This window comes from Schistocerca nitens, chromosome 4 (assembly GCF_023898315.1).
Source record: "Schistocerca nitens isolate TAMUIC-IGC-003100 chromosome 4, iqSchNite1.1, whole genome shotgun sequence".
NCBI classification, from domain to species: Eukaryota; Metazoa; Arthropoda; class Insecta; order Orthoptera; family Acrididae; genus Schistocerca; species Schistocerca nitens.
Genome location: NC_064617.1, coordinates 420,059,830 through 420,087,743, shown reverse-complemented (window position 1 = coordinate 420,087,743; position 27,914 = coordinate 420,059,830). Strand labels below are relative to the sequence as shown.

The following is a 27,914-nucleotide window of genomic DNA, read 5'->3' as shown; positions in this document are numbered from 1 at the left end:
GGAGGTGGAGGAAGATGGTTACTTGCCGTTTTTAGACATCTTGATGCGACGTAAGAACGATAGCACACTTGAGAATTCCGTGTATCGAAAGGCGAATCCTAAGACCTGGATCTGCAAGCTACTAGTTGCCAACATCCGGCACAAACCATGAGTGTTCTAAAGATTTTAACCGACTGACCTCATACCATCTCGGATGCTGATAATCTGCAAATGGAACTGGACCACCTGCAAACTGTGTTCCAGAATAATGGATATTGTTCCCAGCAAGTACAGAGAGCGCTACAGACGTAGAAACGGCCAGGACAAACAAGAGGAGGTGGCCTTCAAAACGTCTGCTTATGTATCATACATATTGGAAATATTTCAGTGAAAATAGGTAGAATATTAAAAAGGCATAAAGTTCAAGCACTTTTCTGTCCTCCTCCTGAAATCTCGACCTTACTGGGATCTGTCAGACGACGACTTAGAGTTGCGGGAGGCAGTTATTTACAGAATTCCGAGTGAATGCGGCTAATCTTACATAGGGCAAACGAAGCGCACAGTGCAGGAACGCATCGTAGAAAATTAGCGGCATACTCGCCTCCTCCAAGCCAATAAGTCCGCTATTGCCGGACGAACATTGTGACCCATACGTCAAACTTTTAGAGCTCTATCATCAATGAATCAGTGGAGATACGATTTTCTGAGTCCGTTATTAATCAAGACGGCGATTTAGAGTTAAATTCTGCATGGAGTCCCGTCATGGAAAAACTTCCTGCGGTGGGTACCGGCGTCGTTTATCATACGAAGACAATCGATCTGATATCGATGAAGTGAGCTTTCACTAGTGAGGGCGCACAGCGCAGGGCGCAAATGTGCAGACAAACAGCGCATGCGCAACGCCAACTGGACACAGCACGCAAAGGCCGGTGGGGTCTTAAATACGTCAGCTCACACCCTTTGTATGTGTCCACCTGCAGATGGCCAGAAGACTCCGCGCCGAAATATCGTGTCAGCAATTTGTAGACATCCGGCAGTTCTCCAGAAACTTTATTGAACTATTTCACGGATGTCTGACGGAGATATTGAGGCATGCATCGTCTTCCGCTGTTAAAACGCGAATCACATGCATAACAGAATATTCTAAACGTAAACAATATTTCTAATTATAAAAGAATACTTCACGGCTGGATTTTTCAAAAATTTCCAATCCGATGGAAATATCGGTTAATTGTTAGATAGAACAAAGAAACTGGTATACCTGCCTAAAATCGTGTAGGACACCCGCGTGCACGCAGACGTGCCGCAACAAGACGTAGCATTGACTCGACTAATTTCTGAAGTAGTGCTGGAGGAAACTGACACCATGAATCCTGCAGGGCTGTCCATAAATTAGTAAGAGTACGAGGGGGTGGAGATCTCTTCTGAACAGCACGTTGCAAGGCGTCCCAGATATGCTCAGTAATGTTCATGTCTGGGAGTTTAGTGGCCAGAAAAGTGTTCGTGGAGCCACTCTGTAGCAAATTCTGGATGTGTGGTGTGTCGCATTATCTCGTTGGAATTGCACAAGTCTGTCGGAATGCACAATTGACATGAATGGATGCAGGTCATCAGACAGGATGCTTATGTATGTGACTCCTGTCAGAGTCGTATCTAGAGGCATCAGGGGTCCCACATCACTCCAACTGCACACGCCCCACACCATTACAGAGCCTCCACCAGCTTGAACAGTGCTCCGCTGACACGCAGGGTCAATGTATTCATGAGGTTATCTCAATACCCGTACACGTCCATCTGCTCGATACAATTTGAAACGAAACTCGTCCGAACAGGCAAAATGTTTCCAATCAACAGTCCAGTGTCGGTTCTGAAGGGCCCAGGCGGGACGTAAAGCTTTGTGTCGTGCAGTCATCAAGGGTACACGAGTGGGCCTCCGGATCCGAAAGCCAGTATCGACGATGTTTCGTTGAATGGTTTGCAGGATGACACTTGTTGGTGGCCCGGCACTGAAATCTGCAACAATTTGCGGACGAGTTGCACTTCTGTCGTACTGTACGATTCTCTTCGGACGTCGTTGATCCCATTCTTGTAGTATATTTTTCCGGCCGCAGCGAGGTCGGAGATTTGATGTTGCCGAATTCCCGATATTCATGGTTCACTTGTGAAATTGTCGTACGGGAAAATCCCCAATTCATCGCTACTTCGTAGATACCGTGTCATCGCTCGTGCGCCGACTGTAACACCACGCTCAAGCTCACTAAAATCTTAGGAACCTGCCTTTGTAGCAGCTGTAACCGATTTAACAACTGCACCAGACACTTGTTGTCTTATATAGGCGTTGCCGACCGCGGCGCCGTGTTCTGCCTGTTTACATATCTCTATATTTGAATACGCATGCCTATACCAGTTCCTTCCGCGCTGCAGTGTATTTTTTTTAATTTACGGCCTAGTGCAAACGATGTCGTTGCTGAAACGAAACACAGGTTGTTTCAGGGGAGTAGCAAAAACGTAGTCTAGTCTAATTCGAATAAATTATTACACGTAACACGTGTAAAATTTTGATTGGTTACAGAGATGCAACTGTTATAACGCTATGCAAAACACTCACAAAAAGTGGTAAGTGAAGGCGAATGATTAACTTCAATTCTGACGTTCATGAATTCCACCTACAGCGTCAATGCACTTTCGAATTCTATCGACAACATCACATGTAACTTTCTGATGTCGTCTTGATGTTCTTTTATAGAGCCGCAGTATTTATAAGCCAAACGATCTTCTGTCTCTTGCGTTTGGCTCTTTTTTACAGACTTCGCCTTTTCAACCATCCCCACAGGCAAAAAGCCGATGGTGTGTATATTAGAGGCCGTTAGTGTGCATTTCTTCCGATTCATCTTACGGGTGCGTGTTAGGTTAGTGAAAAAACGAATAAACACTCGTGAATCTGGTTCTCTCCGGTAAGTAAATCGTCTACTGTATTCCCTACAAACAGTAACAGCGTTTCCATTAGAAAACCCGTACCCAAAGATACCGGCACACTCAGCATTTATAAATACGTTCGGCATTGTTAAACGATGCAGCAGAAGTTTGAAACATACCATAGTAACTGTTGACAAACTGATTTATATAAACTCATAAACAACTTCTTAGCTTTAACATCAAAAGAAAAATGCCAACCTATGTACAGGTTCACAGCAACTGGAGCACCAACATACGAAATCAAAAATTTATCTCTGTAATCACCTATATCTCTGTAACCAATGCAAATTAGAATATTTAACTCGAATTAGTCTGTTGTTATCCTAAATTATTTACTACCAGTGAACCCCGAATCTCCTGATTCTTTAAAAAATGAAACTCCTTGTATGAAACATCTTCAAAGCTCTGATTATTTACAAATGAGTTCAATATTTGACATTTAGCACTGAAGCGAGAACATTTTGGAAAAGTTTGAGAATATGTTTAAATTTTGCTGAGTGGATGAGCGTAGTCCGGGTAATTTGCTCTTAGTTTGTGGGAAAAGGTAGTTTTTCATGCATCTCAATGATTGTGACGTCATATGAACTCAAAAACGCACACATTCTATTGAACAACTACTGACTGATGACCACAGCAGTTGAGTCCCATAGTGCTCAGAGCCATTTTTTTTTTTTTTGAACAACTACTCATCTCTCTTTAGGTATGCATTCTACAGTCCACATTTACTAGACACTTTTTTCTTATTTTGTATACTATCTCCTCCCGAAATATGGAAAACTAGCAGTAAAGAGAGTTGTTTCACATCCTGCTGTCATTTACCGTCTTGTAAAGTTAGCAGGTGATAAAAACCAATAGCCAAATGATTTAGACGAGATATCTGTATTGTGCGAAATGTGGTAATTGACTAAGTAATGAACAGTGTGAAGTCAACCACATGCGTACTAAAAGCTATAAATCACTCAGATCTAAAGGCTGTGATTCAACTAAATACTTAGGGATTACAATTACGAATAACTTAAAATAGAAGAATCACAGAGGTAATGTTATGGGGAAAAGCGAACCAAAGACTGTGATTTATTGGCAGAACACTCAGAAAATGCAACAGGTCTACTAAAGAGACTGCCTACACTACGCTTGTCCGTCCTATTATGGAGTATTACTGCGTGGTACAGGATCCGCATCAGATAGAATTGATGGTGGACATCGAAAAAGTTCAAAGAAAGGCAGCTCGTTTTGTATTATCACGAAATAGGGGAGAGAGTGCCATGGACACGATACGCGAAATGGGGTAGCAATCATTAAAACAAAGCCGTTCTTCGTTACGGCAGGACCTTCTCATGAAATTTCAATCGCCAATTTTCCAATCCGAATGCGAAAATATTTAATTGGCGCCCACCTACATAGGGAGGAATGATCATCACAATAAAATAAATCAGAGCTTGCACGAAAAGATGCAAGCTTTCGTTTTTCCAGAGCGTTTTTCGAGAGTGGAACGGTAGATAAACAGAGTGAAGGTGATTCGATGAACCCTCTGTCAGGCACAGGATTGTAAACTGTAAGAGTAATCACGTGGATGTAGAAGTGCTCATATTACTTCAGGCATGCATTTTAGAGATCAAGTTTGCAAGGCAGTTTTTCTCGTTTTGGTCAATACTACGTATTCCCAAAATATGGAAAGCAGAGAGATTGGTCAGTAGAAGAGAAATGTTTCACAGTACTGTTCGTAGTTCTTAAAGGATGCATTCAAGACTCCATCTTTATTACAATTTTTTGCTTCGAAAAATTGTGTCTGCCCATATCCCTGAGTATTGACCATTCCTCCTAGGATCACCTGTATGCTGATACTGTCTGAAAAATGTGTAGAGATTAAAAGTACTAATAACGATGTAATAAATTAAAACGTCAAGCCTTACGCTGAAAGTTAACTGCCTGAACAGCGAAAATGTACTAAGCAATAAACTTTTCTCCTTTCATCATTTTGCGAGAAAAAGTTTCACAAGTGTTTGAAGTTTATATTAAGTTTGATGGTGGTCTTTAGGTCTCCTCATTCTCAAATACCGAACGAATATAGTCTGACAAGTACGTGCGTCGTGAGTTACGATGCCTTACTCTGCACAGTTTCTAACTGTGGTACATGTCTTGCTGTATTAAACCTTTAATATAAGATTATACCTCTCAATGAGTATATTATGGCAGTACTTTAAATTTTTAAATTCGGTCATTTACACGAAACTGGCGGGAAAATACTCCTATCGGAGTACAAAGAAGGAAAATATACTCCTGTTTAACTCTGAGTGAAAACTGGCGTACCTGCTGCCTCATTATATCCTCCTCAGCACCTTTAAAAATGTTTCCAAAAGTTTTGGGATGCGAACATATTGCGCTCATTTCAACAAGCAACTCACCTCTCACTCCCACAAACGCCCCTAATTGTAACTCGTTCACACCCATTAGTCCATCGGTGTAGGTCGCTCATAACCATTCACTCCCACTTACCCATTCTCAATCACTCACTCAGTCTAATTCACTGTTATTATCTCTTTGTCTCTCTCTAACTGTCACTGTCTCACAACCGCAATCTCCTTCGCCTCGATATGTTCGCACGCCAAAATTTTTGGATAATTCTTAAAGGCGGTGAGAAACGTAGAACGAGGCAACTTGTAGTCTACCATTCAGTCAGTCTTTTAAAAGGTGCATATTCGCCTTTTTATGCCCCTATAGGAGCATTTTTTCCGCTGTTTCCCTTCTTTTCCCTGCTACAGCACGGAATATTTCTCATATGAAAAGAACTTTATCGGTCAGTAAAATTTTCATAGTTTACTTGCGCGTAATTGAAATAACGTAAAACTAATTTTACACGTCATAGCGAGTTTTACGTGCACAAAAATGTTGCATATGCTTCAATACTACAACATTCCCAGAACCATTCTGGTGATAACGGAGACACTCTTATGGATATTTGTCCATGCTACGTAACTTTATAAACTATGTTTTCACCACACACCGGATTATCCTTGGGTATTTTACGTGTACATGATGTGTAACATCGAACCTCTGTATCTCGGAATCGGGTAAAGATAGCATGAAAATTTTGAAGGATGTTGTAGCTCGGTATCCTTGGAACATACAGTAGAAATTTCAGTCATTTTCTGTGTCTGGCTGTCTTTGAAACCGCGGCTCGGTTTTGGTACATAAACACCATGTTTTTTGGGGTGTTTCTCGATAACGGATGAAAATGTTTGGAAACGAGAAGATTACAGTTCTAGATAAATGCCTATAGAATATACCGTTAAAAATGGTTCAAATGGCTCTGAGCACTATGGGACTTAACTTTTGAGGTCATCAGTCCCGTGGAACTTAGAACTACTTAAACCTAACTAACCCAAGGACATCACACACGTTTATGCCCGAGGTAGGATTCGAACCTACGGTCGTAGCAGCAGCGCGGTTCCGGACTGGAGCGCTTAGAACCGCTCGGCCACAGCGGCCGGCCCTTATTATGCGTTGCGTTTTGGAACATAGTGGTATACTGAAAATAAAATTTTTGTTGCCTCTGGAAGCCGTTAGAAAGGCGACATGCAACTGGGACTGTGTAGAGGACTACATCTACATTCATACTCCGTAAACCACCCAACGGTGTGTGGCGGAGGGCACTTTACGTGCCACTGTCATTACCTCCCTTTCCTGTTCCAGTCGCGTACGGTTCGCGGGAAGAACGACTGCCGGAAAGCCTCCGTGCGCGCTCCAATCTCTCCAATTTTACATGCGTGATCTCCTCGGGAGGTATAAGTAGGGGGAAGCAATATATTCGATACCTTATCCAGAAACGCACCCTCTCGAAACCTGGACAGCAAGCTACACCGCGTTGCAGAGCGCCTCTCTTGCACAGTCTGCCAGTTGAGTTTGCTAAACATCTCCGTAACGCCATCACGCTTACCAAATAACCCTGTGACGAAACGCGCGGCTCTTCTTTGGATCTTCTCCATCTCCTTTGTCAACCCGACCTGGTACGAATCCCACACTGACGAGCAATACTAAGCCATGCTAAGGACTCTCCCAATGAATCTCAACCTGGCACCCACCTTACCAACAATTAATTTTATGTGATCATTCCACTTCAAATCGTTCCGTACGCATACTCCCAGATATTTTACAGAAGTAACTGCTACCAGTGTTTGTTCCGGTATCATATAATCATACAATAAATGATCCTTCTTTCTATGTATTCGCAATACATTACATTTGTCTATGTTAAGGATCAGTTGCCACTCCCTGCACCAAGTGCCTATCCGCCGCAGATCTTCCTGCATTTCGCGGTAATCCTCTAATGCTACAACTTCTCTGTATACTACAGCATCATCCGAGAAAAGCCGCATGGAACTTCCGACACTATCTACGAGGGCATTTATATATATATTGTGAAAAGCAATCTCTTAAGATGAGTTGTAGGGTTAGTATTGCCTTGAGTGTTCCTACATTTCTACGGAATCTAAACTGATCTTCCATGAGGTCGTCTTCTGGCAGTTCTTCAATTCGTCTATAAAGAATTCGAGTTAGTATTTTGCAGCCGTGACTTATTAAACTGATAGTTGGGTAATTTTCGTACCTTCCACTTAACTATAACCAATGTAAATAAAAAAAGTACCCAGTAATGTGATTTTATTCATATTATCTCCTTAAGCTGGCTTCTCTGACCACAGGTTTCTTATCTCAAATTGTTTAGTGGAGCATCCTGTATGTCATGTTAAATTTTTGCACTCTCTTACGGCAACAGCCTTCATAACGGCCTTGTTATCACTAATTTCCCACTGTACGGTAACTGAATAGAATATTTAGGACCTTTTTGTAAGAAGGTACACTACTGGCCATTAAAATTGCTACACCACAAAGATGACGTGCTACAGACGCGAAATTTAACCGACAGGAAGAAGATGCTGCGATATGAAAATGACTAGCTTTTCAGAGCATTCACACAAGGTAGGCGCCGGTGAGGACACCTACAACGTGATGACATGAGGAAAGTTTCGAACCGATTTCTCATACACAAACAGTAGCTGACCGGTGGTGTTGCCTGGTGAAACGTTGTTGTGATGCCTTGCGTAAGGAGGAGAAATGCGTACCATCACGTTTCCGACTTTGATAAAGGTCGGATTGTAGCCTATCGCGATTGCGGTTTATCGTATCGTACTTTGCAAACCACCCAACGGTGTGTGGCGGAAGCCACTTTACGTGCCACTGTCATTACCTCCCTTTCCTGTTCCTGTCGCGTATGGTTCGCGGGAAGGAAAACTGCCGGAAAGCCTCCGTGCGCGCTCGAATCTCTCTGATTTTACATTCGTGATCTCCTCGGGAGGAATAAGTAGGGGGAAGCAATATATTCGATACCTCATCCAGAAACGCACCCTCTCGAAACCTGGACAGCAAGCTACACCGCGATGCAGAGCTCCTCTCTTGCAGAGTCTGCCACTTGAGTTTGCTAAACATCTCCGTAACGCTATCACGCTTACCAAATAACCCTGTGACGAAACGCGCCGCTCTCCTTTGGATCTTCTCTATCTCCTGCGTCAACCCGACCTGGTACGGATCCCACACTGATGAGCAATACTCAAGTATAGGTCGAACGAGTGTTCTGTTAGCCACGTCCCTTGTTGATGGACTACATTTTCTAAGGACTCTCGCAATGAATCTCAACCAGGCATCCGCCTTACCAACAATTAGATGTTTACCTGCCTTGTTGATGGACTACATTTTCTAAGGACTCTCGCAAGGAATCTCAACCTGGCACCCGCCCTACCAACAATTAGCTGTTTAGTAAGAGAGATTCCTCCTGAAACGTTCAGTATATTTTTTGTAGTCTGCAAACCGAAATAGGAAATCAGTGACGAGATTAGAATTGCGGAGTGTGACAGTGCGCGCGACCAGACGGTGAACAATCATGTGACGGTGTTGGCTGCAGATTTCTAGACTTGCGTTATTGGGTGGGTAATTGTAGGACGCCCCTAGAGAGGTCAGGAGTGCACTACGCAAAGGAAGCGGCTACTCGGGTAGCAGAGCACTTGTGGCGTGCACATGGGTGTCTTTGGGCTACGCAGTAGTGCGAGGTATCCTGATGACTCACCAGTCGACGTGCAGGCAGGGAAATCAGGACGCGCCCAGTATAAAGACACTTCAGCTATCAAGATATTAGCAGTAAATTTTCAGAGTGTTCGGAATAAAGTTCCTGAATTTGCTGCCCTCCAGAAAGCGTGTAGCGCCGGCCGGTGTGGCCGAGCGGTTCTAGGCGCTTCAGTCTGAAGCATAGCGACCGCTACGGTCGCAGGTTCGAATCCTGCCTCGGGCATGGATGTGTGTGATGTCCTTAGGTTAGTTAGGTTTAAGTAGTTCTAAGTTCTAGCCGACTGATGAACTCAGATGTTAAGTCGCATAGTGCTCAGAGCCATTTGAACAATCATCGCAAAGAGCTGGGAAGGCAGCGACGACGGGGAGCGGCCGACTGACCTTAATCTCGGAGGGTGGCTAGCCGCGGCTGCGGCCTGCGGGAGCTCCGTGGCGAGACTAGAGCGCGGCACGGGCAGCGAGCTGAGCTGAGCTGAGGTGAGGCGCCGGCGCCACGTGCGGGCCGGGGCCGCCTTCCAGTCGGGCGCGCGGCCGGCCGCGAGCCAGCGATCAAAGGGCGCGTTTTACGGCACGCTTCAGCCCAGCGCGTACGCCGCGCCGCGCCGCGCACCTGGGGGGAGGCGCCGCAGCGCGGCACGCCCCAGTTTTTAAAATACCCTCGCGCTGCCTGCCTGCCTGCTTCACAAGTCGCTAGCCGACGCGGCCAGGCGTTCCACGCAACCCAGCCCCGCGGCGGGGAATACCCGCAGGCATGCAGGCACCCACATTCCTCCTGCTGCAGACGACGCCCCTAACTGACGTATCAACACCTGTCCTCTTCCGTGGACCGACTCAAGAAAGTAGCATCGTAAATTACACTACCGGCCATTAAAATTGCTAGACCAAGAAGAAATGCAGATGATAAACGGGTATTCATTGGACAAATATATTACACTAGAACTGACATGTGATTATATTTTCACGCAATTTGAGCGCATAGATCCTGAGAAATCAGTACCCAGAACAATACCTCTGGCCGTAATAACGGCCTTGATACACCTGCGAATTGAGTCAAATAGAGCTTGGATGGAGTGTACAGGTACAGCTGCCCATGCAGCTTCAACACGATACCACAGTTCATCAAGACTACTGACTGGGGTATTGTGACGAGCCAGTTGCTCGGCCACCATTGACCAGACGTTTTCAATTGGTGAGAGATCTCTAGAATGTGCTGGCCACGGCAGCAGTCGAACATTTTCTGTATCCAGAAAGGCCCGTACGGGACCTGCAACATGCGGTCGTGCGTTATCCTGCTGAAATGTAGGGTTTCGCAGGGATCGAATGAAGGGTAGAGCCACGGGTCGTAACACATCTGAAATGTAACGTCCACTCTTCAAAGTGCCGTCAGTGCGAACAAGAGGTGACCGAGACGTGTAACCAATGGCACCACATACGATCACGCCAGGTGATACGCCAGTATGGCGATGACGAATACACGCTTCCAATGTGCGTTCACCGCGATGTCGCCAAACACGGATTCGACCATTATGATGCTGTAAACAGAACCTGGATTCATCCGAAAAAATGACGTTTTGTCATACGTGCACCCAGGTTCATCGTTGAGTAAACCATCGCAGGCGCTCATGTCTGTGATGCAGCGTCAAGGGTAACCGCAGACATGGTCTCCGAGCTGATAGTCCATGCTGCTGCAAACGTCGTCGAACTGTTGTTGTCTTGCAAACGTTCCCATCTGCTGACTCAGGGATCGAGACGTGGTTGCACTATCCGTTACGGCCATGCGGACAAGATGCCTGTCATCTCGACTGCTAATGATACGAGGATCCAGCACGGCGTTCCGTATTACCCTCCTGAACCCACCGATTCCATATTCTGCCAACAGTCATTGGCTCTCGACCAAAGCGAGCAGCAATGTCGCGATACGATAAACCGCAATCGCGACAGGCTACAATCTGACCTTTATCAAAGTGGGAAACGTGATGCTACGCATTTCTCCTCCTTACACGAGGCATCACATCAACGTTTCACCAGGCAACGCCGGTCAACTGCTGTTTGTGTATGAGAAATCGGTTCGAAACTTTCCTCTTATCAGCACGTTGTAGGTGTTGCCACCGGCGCCAACCTTGTGTGAATGCTCTGAAAAGCTAATCATTTGCATATCACAGCATCTTCTTCCTGTCGGTTAAATTTCGCGTCTGTAGCACGTCATCTTCGTGGTGTAGCAATTTTAATGGCCAGTAGTGTACCTTCTTACAAAAAGGTCCTAAATATTCTATTCAGTTACCGTACAATAGGAACTTAGTGATAATACGGCCATTATAAAGGGTTTTTCCGTAAGAGCGTGCAAAAATTTAACATGACATACAGGATGCTCCACTAAACAATTTGAGGTAGGGAACCTTAGGTCAGAGAAGCCTGCTTAAGGAGATAATATGAATAAAATCACATTACTGTGTACTTTTTTATTTTAATTAGTTACAGTTAACTGACGGGTTCAATGGTTCAAATGGCTCTGAGCACTATGGGACTCAACATCTTAGGTCATAAGTCCCCTAGAACTTAGAACTACTTAAACCTAACTAACCTAAGGACATCACACACACCCATGCCCGAGGCAGGATTCGAACCTGCGACCGTAGCAGTCTCGCGGTTCCGGACTGCAGCGCCAGAACCGCTAGACCACCGCGGCCGGCTAACTGACGGGTGCTGGCAGGTGTGAAAATAACCGAACTATCAGTTTAATAAGTTACGGCTGCAAAATACTAACTCGAATTCTTTATAGACGAATAGAAGAACTGCTAGAAGACTACCTCATGGAAGATCAGTTTGGATTCCGTAGAAATGAAGGAACACTCAAGGCAATACTAACCCTACGACTTATCTTAACATATAGGTTAAGAAAAGAAAAACCTACGTTTCTAGCGTTTGTAGACTTAGAGAAAGCTTTTCATAATGTTGATTGGAACACTCCCTTTCAGATTCTGAAGGTGGCAGGGATAAAATACAGGGAGCGAAAGGCTATTTACAATTGGTACGGAAACCAGATAAGGCTGTATTCAATCTGTGTATTGAGCAAGCAGTAAAGGAAAAAAAAAAAAAGAAAAATTCGGAGTAGGAATTAAAGTCCAGGGAGAAGAAATAAAAACTTTGAGGTTTGTCAATGACATTGTAATACTGTCAGGACAGCAAAGGAATTGGAAGAACAGTTGAAGGGAATGGACAGTATCTTGAAAGTAGGATACAAGATGAAAATTAACAAAAGTAAAACTAGAATAATGGAATGTAGTCGAATTAAATCAGGTGATGCTGAGGGAATTGGATTAGGAAATGCGACACTTAAAGTAGTAAATTAGTTTTTGCTATTTGGGCAGCAAAATAACTGATGATGGTCGACGTAGAGAGGATATAAAATGCAGACTGGCGATGGCAAGGAAAGCGTTTCTGAAGAAGAGATATTTGTTAACATCTAGCACAGATTTAAGTGCCAGGAAGTCTTTTCTGAAAGTATTTGTATGGAGTGTAGCCACGCATGGAAGTGAAACATGGACGATAAACACTTTAGACAAGAAGGGAATAGAAGCTTTTGAAATGTGGTGCTACAGAAGAATACTGAACGTTAGATGGGGAGATCACGTAACTAATGAGGAGGTACTAAAACGAACTGGGGAGAGGAGAAATTTGTGACACAACTTGACTAGAAGAAGGGATCGGTTGGTAGGACACGTTATGAGCCATCAGGGGAGACCAATTTAGTATTGGAGGGAAGCGTAGAGGGAGGCCAAGAGATGATTACACGAAGCGGGTTAGAGTAGTGACTCATTGATGAAGAGGCTTGCACAGGATAGAGTAGCATGGAAAGCTGCATTAAACCAGTCTTTGGACTGAAGACCATAACAACAACAACAACAGTTAACTACAAATACCATCACTGAGACAATGAACATACCGTTTGTATTGTATCTTACAAAATGTGCTGAAACTGACGGCCATCGAACTCAAAGCAAGCATGACATCGACGAACAAGATTCTGACGCACCCTGACAAATATCCCCGGTATGTTTCGAATCACATCACAAGCAGCTACAATTCTGGCAACTAATTCCATCTCCGTATTGACTGGGGTCTCATACACAAGTGACTTTAGATATCCCCATAGGAAATAATCAAGGAGATTCAGGTCAGGTGACCCCACAGGCCATCGAATAGGACCTCCTCTTCAAATCCAGCGAACAGCAAATACAGCATTGAGATGGTTGCGGACACCCACACTGAAGTGAGGCGGTGCACCGTCAGTTTGTATCCACATCCTCTCACGGACAGCCAAAGGTACGCTCTCCAAAAACTCAGGCAGAACTCTTTGCACGAAGCTAAATTATAGCTGGCGTTTCAGACGGCCACGTAGAAAAGATGGCCCAAAGAGATTGTCGCCCATAATGGCGCCCCAGATATTCACAGCAAAACGAACTTGATGGTCTGACTCTACTACAGCGTGAGGGTTACCCTCGTCCCATACAAGGCTATTCCTGCTCTTCAGTTGAAACTTCCGGCCTGAGAGGCTGTGGTCGATGTATAAAATTGTCACCTAACGTTTCGTCTCCATCTGCGGGAGACATCTTCTGAGGTCGTCCGGCTACTGCCACTGAGGCACCAGGTACTCTCGCTTTTATAGAGAAAAAAGAGGGCATCACCATTCGTCACGTGATGCCGACGGTATGCCTATCTTTGGAAGGCGTCATCATTCTCGATTAAGAGTAATCGATTGTCATTCTGCTGGCTCAACATCGACATCCATATTTTGTCCAACTTTAAAACTTCCTCTTTTCTATTAAAATTACTATGGTGTTTGTGAATCTCTGTTGCTTCTCTATACATGGGCGCATGATAATGGGATGTTTGTGTAAAACGCTTGTGTCATTAAATTTAATTTCGTGGTTCCCATCTCGAAAAACATGCTCAGCTACGGCCGATTTTTCGATGTGTACTAAGCGACAGTTTCTTTTATGTTCGGCTAAGCGGTTGCTCACTCTTCTTTTCGTTGTTCCAATATATACTTGTCCACAACTTCATGGAATTTTGTATGCCCCAGGTGTTGCTAGGGGGTGTCGGGCGTCTTTATCAGTTCTTAAATATTCCTTAATCTTCTTGGTGGGTCTGAAGATTGTTTCGATCCCATCTTTGTCCAGAACTTTCCCGATACGGTCCGTGACTTCATTAATCAACGGTAGGAAAACTTTTCCAGTAGGTGACCGTTGTTGCTCTGGACTTCTGGTTTCTTCTCTTCTTTGATGGAGGGCTCGATCAATTTCCTTGCTGGTATATCCGTTTTTAATGAAGGCTGACCGTAAGTGATTTAGTTCATGTCGCAAGTAAGCCGGCTCTGTCCACCAAGGTTTTCATGACATCTCTTTTTTGCCTAGGATGATGGTAGGTGGAAATTTTATACATCGACCACGGCCTCTCAGCCCGGAACTTGCAACTGAAGACAACACCGGCCGTGAAAGTCTACATTGTATGGCTATTCCTGTCGCGATTCTAGTCGCACAGTCCGGAACCGCGCGACTGCTACGGTCGCAGGTTCGAATCCTGCCTCGGGTATGGATGTGTGTGATGTCCTTAGGTTAGTTAGGTTTAAGTAGTTCTAAGTTCTAGGGGACTGATGACCAAATATGTTAAGTCCCATAGTGCTCAGAGCCATTTGAACCATTTTTTTGGCTATTCCTGCTATTCAAAATACAATCACGATCAATTGAGGCCTCGTCAGTAGACATTTGGAGGAAGTCTGGAGGATCATTCCATTGATGGAGCAACCGCAGACACAATGCGACCCTTGGTGCAAAGTCAGTAACAAGCATTGCGTGGACTCCTTGCGGGTGATATGGATGCAATTGCTATTCGTGGAGTGCTCGCTAAACGCTAGTATGTGCAGTGCCCATTTCACGTGCAATACGACGAGTACTTGTCGTGGGGTCCACTGCAAATGTTCCAGCAACTCCTCTTCAAAATCGGATGTGCGAGTGGTTCTCATATTGCCAGGTCCCTCGTTTCTTTTTTCCAATGTATCTATTTCCCGTTCGTCGACCAAGAGAAATAAAAACTCGTCGTGACCGATGATACCTGTTAGGAAATCATCCATGTACAGCCTTTCAACGCAGCGAGAGCATTTACCCACACACAAGGCGCATGTCAGTGAGTTCTGCGAAACTGTACCGGTACTGCTCCATCATATTGTACTGCATGTCTCTGAATACCACTGAGTAATTAATGGGTCTGTCGTTGATTCACAGCACGTTCTGTCATGGGACATTGTAAATACTATAAAACAGAACCATCTTATCGACAAGTAAAGTAAACAAAACCTGCATCATAACTTCCAAGTAATCATGCTCATCCTCCTTGCTTCCTTGCAGGAAATAAAGAATGCACATGTAAACAAAAAGCACAGTACGTGTAAAATTGTACGCACGTTAGTTGTAAATAAGCTGGAAAATAATGCTAGACAAAGTTGTAGACAAGTTTACTTCCATACCTCCCTAAGCTGGTTGCTCCAACCCCAGGTTCCCCACCTTAAATTGTTCACTGGAGCATTCTCTATGTCCTGTTACATTTTTGCTTGCTCTTACGGAAACATCCTGTAGAATCACCGAATACGGCTAGCAATAGAAACGCACAGACAAAAAAAAAGGGGGGGAAACATCCAGAAGACATGGTCGGAAGTCGACCATCCCTGACTTTCTTCCAGTACACATCATCGGTGGGGGTATGAATGATTAGTTTTGCGATTCTCTGTGAGAGGTAAAAAGGCCATTAGTCTACACTAGTGTTGTTCCTTTTAATGCTGTTACCACGCCTGAAGAGTATATAAGAAGTTTGGATAGCATGAGATGTTGACGGAACACTGAAGCACACGGAGATGCTGCGTAGCTTATGAGACAGCATTATCAGCACCTGACAGTGTTTTAAAGGGTTTCGTTGTGGGTCTCCATGCGACTGGTTTCCTTACAGCGCAGTATCCAAATCTGTGGGGCAAACCTATGTGACAGTGTTCCGACGTTGTACCGCAGTCCCAACCAAATCCGCGCATACACCCAGGCCACAGAGGGTCAATGTCATACTGATAAGTGGACTCAAAGTGCCAAGTTCTATGTAAATTTGAATCGATTTTGTAATCAATGAAATGACATCACATACCTGCCCAATTACTAAAGTTTCCATTTAGTTTTCTCGCATCCTTCCGGATGTTTCACGTGTTTTTGTCACGCATTTTATTTCTGCTTAAAAAGTGCAAAAAGCCGATTCAGATGAAACGATCTCCAAGGAAACTGTAAATGTTCAGTATAAATGGACAAAGTTGAAGAGTATTGGACAATACGCTTGAGGCAGTTACATGTTGATTAAAGTTGTGAGGGTTGGGGAAGACCGCTCGTTTTTCGACAATCTGGTTTCAAAGCTCCTTCGAAAGCATAGAAAGCTTCTGTACAGATTTAAAAGTAATCTGAGCCTCATAGACATACAAAAACTGAAATAAGACAAAATTAGTGTAAGGAGAGCCGAGCGTGAAGCGTCCGAAGAATTCGAAAGCAAAATTCTATCTCCCATTGTGACTAAAAACTCGAAGGAGATTCGGTCTTATATCAAATCAGTAAACCTATCAAAACAATCTGTCCAGACAGTCTGTAACCAAAACGACATCGAATAGGGGGATCAAAGAGAGAAGGCTGAAATGGTAAATTCCTGTTTCCAAAATGTCTCACTAAGGAAGATCGCATTTCTGTTTCTCATTTAAACAGAGGATCGAGCGTAAATTTTTTCGTGAATAAAACAGTCTAGATTGTTTAACATATGTCTTTATTTATAGCGTCGTTTCCCCTACTACCTTCAGCGGATGTTTAATCAAGATTAAAGGAACGAAAAAAGGAGAGGCGTTTGTTATACATTATTAATCTATAGAAGATGAAAAATAAGAAGTTAAAAAGTTTTAAAAACTCACCCCACCGAACTTTTTTAAATTTGACTTTTTAATTTATCACTTTTCATAACTTGATAATATTAACAAACAACTTTGTTACTTAATCATCATTCCAGATCCGATGGTGGCGTAGCCAGAATGACGTTACGAATAGACTTAAAGGTGTGACATGAAGTCCTACGCAATGCCTGTGACAATGACGTAAACTTGATGGGATTTGTGCCAGTGCCGAACAGAGCAATAGGCACAAGCGTAATTAACGAAACTCAACAAGAGTAAATATGTAAAAGGTATTACGAATAATATAACCCTGGCGGAACGCTCTCGCGCCTGAAAGTAGGCAAACCTCACCTAGGGATGTCGAAAGCGTTGCCTAGCCCTCAGGCGCTAAAGAAGCCGCCATGCTGATTTTGAGTCGAAATTTCTGACACGCACATTTGTAACGTGCTTAATAAAGTTGCGTGGGTGGCACAGATGGTGTTGCCGAACTGGGGGGGGGGGGGGTGTCTTACGAGAGTGATCATTTGCCGTTTTATTTACACATATGTTATTGTTGCACTCCTTGTGATCATGCCATAGGAGGGCGGAAAAGCCGGCCGGAGTGGCCGTGCGGTTGTAGGCGCTGCAGTCTGGAGCCGAGCGACCGCTACGGTCGCAGGTTCGAATCCTGCCTCGGGCATGGATGTGTGTGATGTCCTTAGGTTAGTTAGGATTAATTAGTTCTAAGTTCTAGGCGACTGATGACCTCAGAAGTTAAGTCGCATAGTGCTCAGAGCCATTTGAACCATTTGATGGTGGAAAACAGGAGGGCTGGAAAAGCATAAGTACCCTTTACCACTTTGGACCACGTTCAAGTTTAGTTTGATTGTTTTGACTGGACCCTAGTGGTTCCAACCTGTACCCCAGGACAAAAATTGCGTTCACGCTGCACTCAAAAGGGATACGATCACACTCAACGGGGATGCAGCACTGCACTTAAGAACATCATCGTGACGCTCATCGCTCTGCGAATTGTCGACAGCGAAAGCGTGGCAATCAGCGCACCCGAGAAAGGGGTCGTTTCACCGCTGGCATTTAGGACACCCCCCTGTGGTCTTTTCGAGTCGATTCTGGGCGGCGGTGAGTCTGAAATGTTTTCCGGGGCCACCCATACCATGAGAAAACCGCGTGATTTCATCAGTGGACGTCGCGTTTCTGACCTCCATCGCAGAGGCTTCAAGAGAAGGGGTAAATGTGGGTAAGACGGGTTGTGACGAAATTCTCATTGTGCGACACGTCCACTGTGTCGGTGGGAAAAAATTTGTGAAATATGCTGCCAATGTGACATCATTAACCCGACTTACAACTCACATGAACTTCTGAGCTGTGGCCTATTTTCGAATGTATCAACACCTTGCTGTTGAAGCGTCGCCGTGCCAGAGGGCGACGTCGTAGAGCGGCACGCTTTTGCAGCATTACGGAGAAAGGTTGTAGGCACTTTTGAGCAAAATTTCAAAATTATCGCCCCCAATGATCCTTTAATTCCGTAGCGCAGTGTGTTTTGCGAACATAGAACGGACGACCAGCACATCCACGAATGAGGCAGAAAAAACAGGGGCAGCCCAGTAAGCAGAAAAAGGAGAAGAGAACGGATGTGCGTCGGGAACTGCGAAGTGTAACTTCCCCGTTAACGGTAACAGCTGAGGTTTCCATGCCACAGTTTCACCGGGAAATTGGTCCTGGCTGGAGCAAGCTAGATAGTCGGGTGTAGAGAATCGAATATCCAATGAGCGCATGTCAGTACGTTGTTTATGAAACAACCAGTCAGAAGATGGACGAGGCCAGGCGCGTGCGCCGGGATACGGGAGCGGAAAAAGCGGCGATAGCTGTGAGCGTTACTCGGAGATTGGCCTCCCAAGGGTGGCCAAGAGTGCGACGAGAGTTTTTAAATCAACAGGGGCTACGGTAGACGAAGAAAGTGGCAGCGAGTTCTGCATGGAGTGGCGGATAGCGGGGAGACACCGTCAACGTAAATCAAGGTACAATGCTGAAGGGGACACGTGATCTTTTCGGTGAAGGACTGGAGAACCTGTAGTTTTCTGTACCTGCAGCTAGTTTCCAGGAAAACCTACGAGTTTCTTAGGGCATGAATGAGACTAACAAAGTTTTGATAACTCCTTAAGTTAAGCCAGGAATTACTGGGCGCTCCCCTACTAGAGCTACTTTGAACTTAAATTTAATAAAAGAATTTCACTCTCACTTTACATACACTTGTCCTTATTGGTATGAGGGCATACTGAAAAGTAATGTCTCCGAATTCTTTTATCTGAAAACTCTTGAAGCTTTTCAAATAAAACAAATGTTGTTAACATTCTACACTTTTATTCTTTATGTCTACATATTTATTTCTCAACATAGACATCTTACCGACGAACACATTTCTCCCAACGAGAGACCAGTTTTTTGGTACCAAAGAGAAGACTCCGAAAGTGTTCTGTAAGTTCTGATAACAGATGAAAATCGGATGGGGCCAAGTCAGGATTGTATGAAGGATGATCGATGACAGTGAACGCAAGGCGTCGGATTGTTGCAGATGTAACAGTGCCCGTGTGTGGTCTGGCATTGTCATGCTGAAGGATATGGTGCTCCTTGTGTGGACGAACTCTTCGAATTCGAAACTCGATTACAGCAAGCCGTTTCTCAAACACCGCCATAGTTACGTTACACAACGCCACGTTACACGCTAAAATTTGGAGCCCTGAAGCGACAAAGGGTTTCTATTTGGGTCAGTGAAGCGGAAAGTCTACCGAGTAATATGCATGAGATGTAATACCTCAACAGATATTGAGAACACAATCCAAAATTCGCAGGCATTACCTTTCAGCACGCCCAGTAGTTTGTTTGTTTGTTCACGTATTTTGTGTTGTCACTGCATCCCTGTGTGTTGTGTTACATTTGAGTGTGGCGGAATGAAAAGAAGAGATGTCAATTAATTCCATTCATTGTTATTTCCAGCGTTGATATCCCTAGGATTCGCCGAACCTTTCAATTGTATTTGTCTTCGGGAAATGAGTTTTCAGAAGGGCCCATTGCATCCCGGTAAATTACCGTTGTGTTACAGTGTCAACATTATACAGTGAGGCTGGAGACCCAGTTATTTAGTTATCGGTGCCGCGACCGGTAATATTACAGGCAGTCAAAAGTAATTGACTTCATTTAGTTAACTAAGTAAAGGAGTGGAACGTCATGTAAGTCGCAATGAGAGAAATCTCGTATGCACAAGTAACATGGTTTCCTAGTGTAACGTGGTCAGACCAGACCTGACCTAGGCTACAGATGCTGTATATCTTTAGCAGTACCGTCATCGGTTGTTTTCCCGTGGGCGCTGCTAGGCGGTTTTATTACTGCGAGCCGTTCAATAAAGAGCTGTTCGTTTCTAGGGTGGCTATTCCCTACAGTGGCACTGCGATCGTCTTATAGTACGTCGAAGAAGTGATAGCCGTAATGGAAAATTTAGGGTGAGCAATAAAAGTGCAAGGGGACAGAAACTAATGACAACTTTCGCAAATGACAGTCTTCTCGCCGTAAGTCAGCAGCCTCATGTTCGTCTTCAGAATCGTGAAAAACCCCATTCGCTGTCTAGTTGGATCTCCCTGTTCTGTGAGGTCTAATTTTCCTTTCTTACTGTCCTGAAATTTTTTCTAAGAATAAACTGAAAAATAAATTCTCGAACCTGAAAATTTTTCCGCATTCGTGCACCCAGTATTTCATTCATTCACACTTCGTGTTCCGCCAGTCCCATGAGAAAGGAGAGTATCCAGGAGGTGGAACGAGTGAAGTTTACATTAATAGGTAGGAGCAAACCTTGCTGCGTACTTTTGTATAGCAGTATACTGTTCTGTCCCACGCTATTACCACCACCAGGTAGGTCACTAGGAAACTCGTCGAAACACTGCTAGAAAACGACGACACGACTCGATTGAAACACGCTAGCATTTCATCGATGAAATATGTCGAGAAAGACTGCATTCCCATACCGTATGAGCATTATCGTGTGAGTGGGTGCATCGCTAGGCCATTGAAGCGCTTTCTGCAAGATGTATGGTGATTAACTTTAAACAATATTCTTATTGCACGCTTCTACAGAATAAAACTTTTTCACCTGAGCTGAAATACCGTAGAAGGTTATGGCATAGAGCAGAATTGAGTGGAAACATGCAACGTATACTAGTAACCCTCTAAATTAATTAATCAGTATGATTACTTTTATAATTGCCTAGTACAAAAATATCTACCCAAATGACATCAGTTTTTGTTAATTATTTTAAAGGACATCAAAGAGTACACGGACTAATAGGGGCGGGAGAGGAGCCATGTCGCTGGCGCTACCATCAACACTCCCATGCAAGAGCGATTTACAGGTATAGGCAGTGTGCAGAAGCTAGCCTAAGGCAGCAGATGTATTTATATTTCAAGTGAATCTGTAATCAGTGAATTAAATATTCTGCCGTGGAGTCAGGAAACATTTTTTGTAAAAATATGAGTAGTTAGAGATAGATATCCTCGGTGTTGCAAAACAGATTGTATACCAGAGTATGCTGATACAATAACTGCATACTTACCGCTAGCAATTAAACAGGGTGTTTCTTGCCATCGTGTACAAACTCTAGAAATTGATCGATGAGAGGATACGAAACAAAACAGGTCTAATGAACTTATGTCCGGAAATGTATGGTTCCCATGCTATAGACCATTTATTCAATCATACTTTGTTACAGAGACTGCCGTCTAATATGCGCTGTACCATGCAGCCACAGTTACAATAAGCATGGTTTTCTCCTAGACGGTGGTACAGTTACTCATACGTCATGCCCTAGCACCATTTCCTGCCATAGTAACTAATAATGTTGTGTCTGATTCAAGTCTTCTGCGCCGGCCGCGGTAGCCGAGCGGTTCTAGGCGCTCAGTCCGGAACCGCGCGACTGCTACGGGCATGGATGTGTGTGATTTCCTTAGGTTAGTTAGGTTTAAGTAGTTCTAAGTTCTAGGCGACTGATGACCTCAGATGTTAAGTCCCATAGTGTTCAGAGCCATTTGAACCATTTTTAGCCAAGTCTTCTGCTGACTCACCTTATAAGTGGATGCTATGCAGCGTTGTACACAATGGTTCCGTATTCGAATCGAGAGCTTGCTGACACGGTGCTTATTTACAGAAAGGCAAATGACAACGGCGGCGGACAGCAAGGTTGAATCAGGAGACCTATCCGGGCCGACAAGAACCACAGCACTCAATGTTCGCAAGAACGTTTCTCCGTTTGTCTGAGACAGGGTCGTTTCAGGAAATAGGAAATCATGAAAGACGTAGCCGTAAGTTTGACACCAGACTTGGAGGAAAATGTGATTAACATTGTGGAAGGCAACCGCCGTGTCAGTACCAGGCAGTTGGGCCCCAGAACAGGGGAAAGCAGGCGACCGTGTGGAACATTCTCCACGACAACTGTTACTACCCTTATCACTTACAGCCGTGTGCAGCGACAGGCTTTCCACATCGGGAGCAGTTTTGTCAGTGGTTTCCATCCTATTCACAGATGAGGCCACCTTTCATGGAGTGGTGACTTCAACTTTCATGACTGTCATCTGTGGTATAGTATGCAGTACCCCATGGTATGGTGATAGCCGGAATATGAGAGTCGGGATAATTGGCGACCGTATTTCGGGACCAGTCTTCTTTCCACGTCGCCTAACATATCGGAACTACCGACATTTCTTGTGGGTGACGCTGCTTCCCCAACTGGGAGAAGTGCCACTGATGATTCGAAGGGTTATGTGACTGCTACATGATGGTGTTCCATCCCTCTTCGCCGTTAACGTCCGGACTCATCTCAATCGTGTTATCCTTGGTCGGTGGATCGGACGAGGGGATCCTGTTGCATGGCCTGTTCGTTCACCGGATCTCAACCAGTGCGATTTCTGTTTATGGGGCCGTCTCAAAAGTATTTTGTATGCAAAGCTCATTCCAGATGTGGAGACATTGGAGCAGCGTATTCATGCTGCCTTAGACACTGTTCTGATGCAGCCTTGCCGATGTGTACACGCCTGCGTTGAGGAACATGGAACCAATTTCGACACATCCTGTAACTGTGGCTGTATGGTACAGCGCGTATTAGACCGCAGTCTCTATAACAATGTATGATTGAATGAATGGTCTTTAGCATGGAAAGCAAGCATTTCCGCACATAAATTCATTAGACCTTTTTTCTTCTGTATGCTTTTAATCGATCAATCCCTAAAGATGTCCGCCCCCGGTAGCTGAGTGGTCAGCGCGACAGACTGTCAATCCTAAGGGCCCGGGTTCGATTCCCGGCAGGGTCAGAGATTTTCTCTGCTCAGGGACTGGGTGTTGTGTTGTCCTAATCATCATCATTTCATCCCCAACGACGCGCAAGTCGCCGAAGTGGCGTCAAATCGAAAGACTTGCACCAGGCGAGCAGTCTACCCGACGACAGGCCCTCGTCACACGACGTTTCAATCCCTAAAGATTGTACACATGGAAAAAATCTCCCTGAATACAACAGACATTAATCGAAAGATCTGTACTTTAAAACTCGAAAGTTGCGCAAGTCACACCAATACTCAACAAAGAAAATGGGAGTAATCCGCTGAATTACAGACTCATGTCAGTAGCGTCGGCTTGCAGCAGAATTTTGGAAGATATACTGTGTTCGAAAACATGATCTATCGGCAAACAGCCAAAACGGACTGAGAAAATATTGTTCTTGTGAAACGCAACTAGCTCTTTATTCTCACGAAGTAATGAGTGTTATCCAAAGGGAATGTCAAACTGATTCCATTTTTTTAGGTTTCAGAAGCCTTTTAACACAGTTCCTCACAATCGACTTCTAATCAAATTGACTATCTACGGAGTATCGCCGCAACTGTGTGACTGGATTCGTGACTTCCTGTCAAAAACGTCGCAGTTCGAAGCAACTGACGGGAAGTCGTCGAGTAAAACAGTAGTAATATCTGGCGTTCGCCAAGGAAGTGGTACAGGCCCTCTTCTGTCCCTGATCTACATAAACGACATGGGAGTCAATCTGAGCAAGCCTCTTAGATTGTTTACACAAGATGCTGTCATTTACCGCCTAGTAAAGTCATCAGAAGATCAAAACCAATTGCACAATGATTTGCTCAAGATAACTGTATTGTGCGAAAACTAGCAATTGACCTCAAATAATGGGAAGTGTGAGATCAACCACATGAGTACTACAAGGAATACGTCAAATTTTGGATTCACGATAAATCACACACATCTAAATGCTGTCAATTCAGCTAAATACATAGGAATTACAATTACGAACAACTCAAACTCGAACTATCACATAGATAATGTTGTGCAGAAGGCATACCAAAGACAACAGTTCATTAAGAGAACCTTTGGAAATGCAACAGGTTTACTAAAAAGAATGCCTACACTACGCTCGCCCGTCTTCTTGCGTATCAGAAAGTATTGACGGAGGACATCGAAAAAGTTAAAAAAAAAGGGCAGTTAGCTTTTATTATTGTGAAATAGGGAACGCCACGGATATGATACGAGAATCCAGGTGGCAGTCAGTAAAACAAAGATGATTTTCGTTGCGGCAGGATCTTCTCATGAAATTTCAATCACCAATCTTTTCCTCCGAATGGGAAATTATTATTTTGGCACCCACATGCTCATCATATTGATCATGAGGAATGGTCTTCATAATAAAATAAGAGAAATCAGATATCGCACAGAAAGATTTAAGTGTTCGTTTTTCCCGCGCTCTATTCGACAGTGGAAGGGTAGAGAAGTAGCTAGGAGGTGGCCAGGCATCTAATTGTGAATTGCAGATTAATCATGCAGATGCATATGTAAACATGAGAGCAAGCCTTGCCTTCAGCAGAGAAAGAGCAAAGAGAGAAATGAAAATGGGTGACAGATATACAAAACTGTTAAGAAAACTGATGTAAAAGGAGATAATTGTCGCAAAACGTTGAGTTTTTAACAACGTTAATAATATTGGAACTCCTAAACATGATACAATTATCTGAAAACGATACTGATTTTAACACCACAATACTTATCTATATGTGGTCCTACTGAGCATGTTCCTGACATCCACTGACCTCGCCGGCCGCGGTGGTCTAGCGGTTCTAGGCGCGCAGTCCGGAACCGCGCGACTGCTACTGTCGCAGGTTCGAATCCTGCCTCGGGCATGGATGTGTGTGATGTCCTTAGGTTAGTTAGGATTAAGTAGTTCTAAGTTCTAGGGGACTGATAACCTCATAAGTTAAGTCCCATAGTGCTCAGAGCCATTTGAACCATTCCACTGACCTCTGCACTGAACTGCCGTTCCGCTGAGGTAGACCTACAGTTTTAACGTTGGCTCCAACGCACGGGGCAACTAGGAATTGTCTACATACTATGCCAAACGTAAAACAAGCATTAAGTGAAAGAAAAATATCCCAAGACATACTGCGGATTGAAACCAGGAACCGGGGACCTACAGCCTTATCCACCAAAACATATTCAAAGAGTCAACAGGGAAAAAAAGAAAAGAATGAAAAAATTATGCATTTATTGAAGTCAGAAGTGTTTGCTGACAGTACGTATCCACAGAAGTTTCCATACTTTAAACTGAATCCTAAGACAAGGCAACATCACTTTGCAGGTACCAATTTACTTTCTAATTCATAATGATCAATCCGGTAACATCTGCCAAAACTATGAAACACCACTCATACTATCTCACCAAATGAAAATAGTGTTCTACATTGATCTAGAAAGCCTTAAAGCACAAGTATTGCCGCGGATACCGCAGAAACACACTGGCCTTATGCCAGGAAGGGAAGGAACTGACCAACGAGCCCTGAACATCTGCCAAATTACTGAAAACTGCAGAGAACCACCGTTGCAGCATACACGTGTTTCAGTGATCGCAAGAAAATCGTTTAGTTTCGCACGGTAATGTATTCCACGGACAATGCCATATCGCAGACAACAGGTTACTTCATTTATTTACTCATAGTGATGTCAGACATGGGACTAAAAAGCATTGGAGGCATTAGCGTATTAAGAAAGGAAAAGGCACCGAAGAGACCACTCTGCCGTTGCACTTGCTAATGGAAGTAAGGAGTAACAGAGGATTTGTCGACCTAGAGAAAGCGTTCGACGTTCTCAGAAAAAAAGGTGCAACAACGAAGATGGAACAAAAAGAATGGAATGTCAAGAATGAAGTGTAAGACAGGATCTTCGATAGGGATGCAGTTTTTCTCCCAGGCTGTTAAATCTCCTTGTCGAAGAAGCGGTGAAGGAAATAAAAGAAAGGTTCGAATGCGGCATTAAAATTCAGGGTGAAATATGAAAATTACGAGCCACGACGTAGACGAAGCGAAGGAATACTATTACCTTAGAAGCAAAGTATACATGACAGAGGAAGAAAGACGGACATAAAAAGCAGACTAATGCAGGCAAAGAGGGATTCCTGGCCAAGAAATACATAAATGACCTTGTGGATAACATCGGAAGTTCACTGAGGCTTTTTGCAGACGATGCTGTGGTGTATCGAGAGGTTGTAACAATGGAAAATTGTACTGAAATGCAGGAGGATCTGCAGCGAATTGACGCATGGTGCAGGGAATGGCAATTGAATCTCAATGTAGACAAGTGTAATGTGCTGCGAATACACAGAAAACAAAGGAAGTAGGTTACAGTACGCTTGTTCGCCCACTGCTTGAATACTGCTCAGCAGTGTGGGATCCGTACCAGATAGGGTTGATAGAAGAGATAAAGATCCAACGGAGAGCAGCGCGTTTCGTTACAGGATCATTTACTAATCGCGAAAGCCTTACGGAGATGATAGATAAACTCCAGTGGAAGACTCTGCAGGAGAGACGCTCAGTAGCTCGGTACGCGCTTTTGTTAAAGTTTCGAGAACATACCTTCACCGAAGAGTCAAGCAGTATATTGCTCCCTCCTACGCATATCTAGCGAAGAGACCATGAGGATAAAATCAGAGAGATTAGAGCCAACACAGAAGCATACCGACAATCCTTCTTTCCACGATCAATACGAGATTGGAATAGAAGGGAGAACCGATAGAGGTACTCATGGTACCCTCCGCCACGCACCGTCAGGTGGCTTGCGGAGTATGGATGTAGATGTAGAAAAGTCTGTCAGCATCAAACATCGCCCTTAATTAGAGGAAGAAATTTCATAGGCTGTACGTTTGGAGCACAAAATTTTGTGGAAGTGAATCATGGACTGTGGAAAAACCAAAGAAGAAAAGAATCGAACCGTTTGAGATGTAGTGCTACAGAATAATGCCGAAAATTAGGTGGACTGATAAGGAATAAGGAGATTATCCGCCGAGTTGGCGAGGAAAATATTATCTGGAAAACAAAGACGAGATAGTACAGGTTGGTAGGACAAGTATTAAGACACCAGGGAATAACTTTCGTGATACTAGACGGAGCTGTAGAGGGTGAAAACTGTAGGAGAAGACAGAGATTGAACTACATACAACTAATAATTGAGGACGTAAGGCGTAAGAGCTACTCCGAGCTGAAGAGGTTGGAACAGAACAAGAAGTCGTGGCGAAGGGGTGGTCAAAAAGTTTTAGTTTGAGGGCGTTGCAGCAGCGTATATACTCTACTGGCCATTAAAATTGCTACACAACGAAGATGACGTGCTACAGACGCGAAATTTAACCGATAGGAAGAAGATGTTGTGATATGCAAATGATTAGCTTTTCAGAGCATTCACACAAGGTTCGCGCCGGTGGCGACACCTACAACGTGCTGATGTGAGGAAAGTTTCCAACTGATTTCTCATACACACACAGCAGTTGACCGGCGTTGCCTGGTGAAACGTTGTTGT

At 44.2% G+C, this 27,914-nt stretch overlaps 1 protein-coding gene across 2 annotated transcripts in view; it reads right to left on the bottom strand.

The window, feature by feature from the left end:
* Positions 1-27,914, bottom strand: part of LOC126253231 (uncharacterized) — a 650,259-nt gene that overhangs the window by 470,615 nt on the left and 151,730 nt on the right. The window lies entirely within an intron of this gene.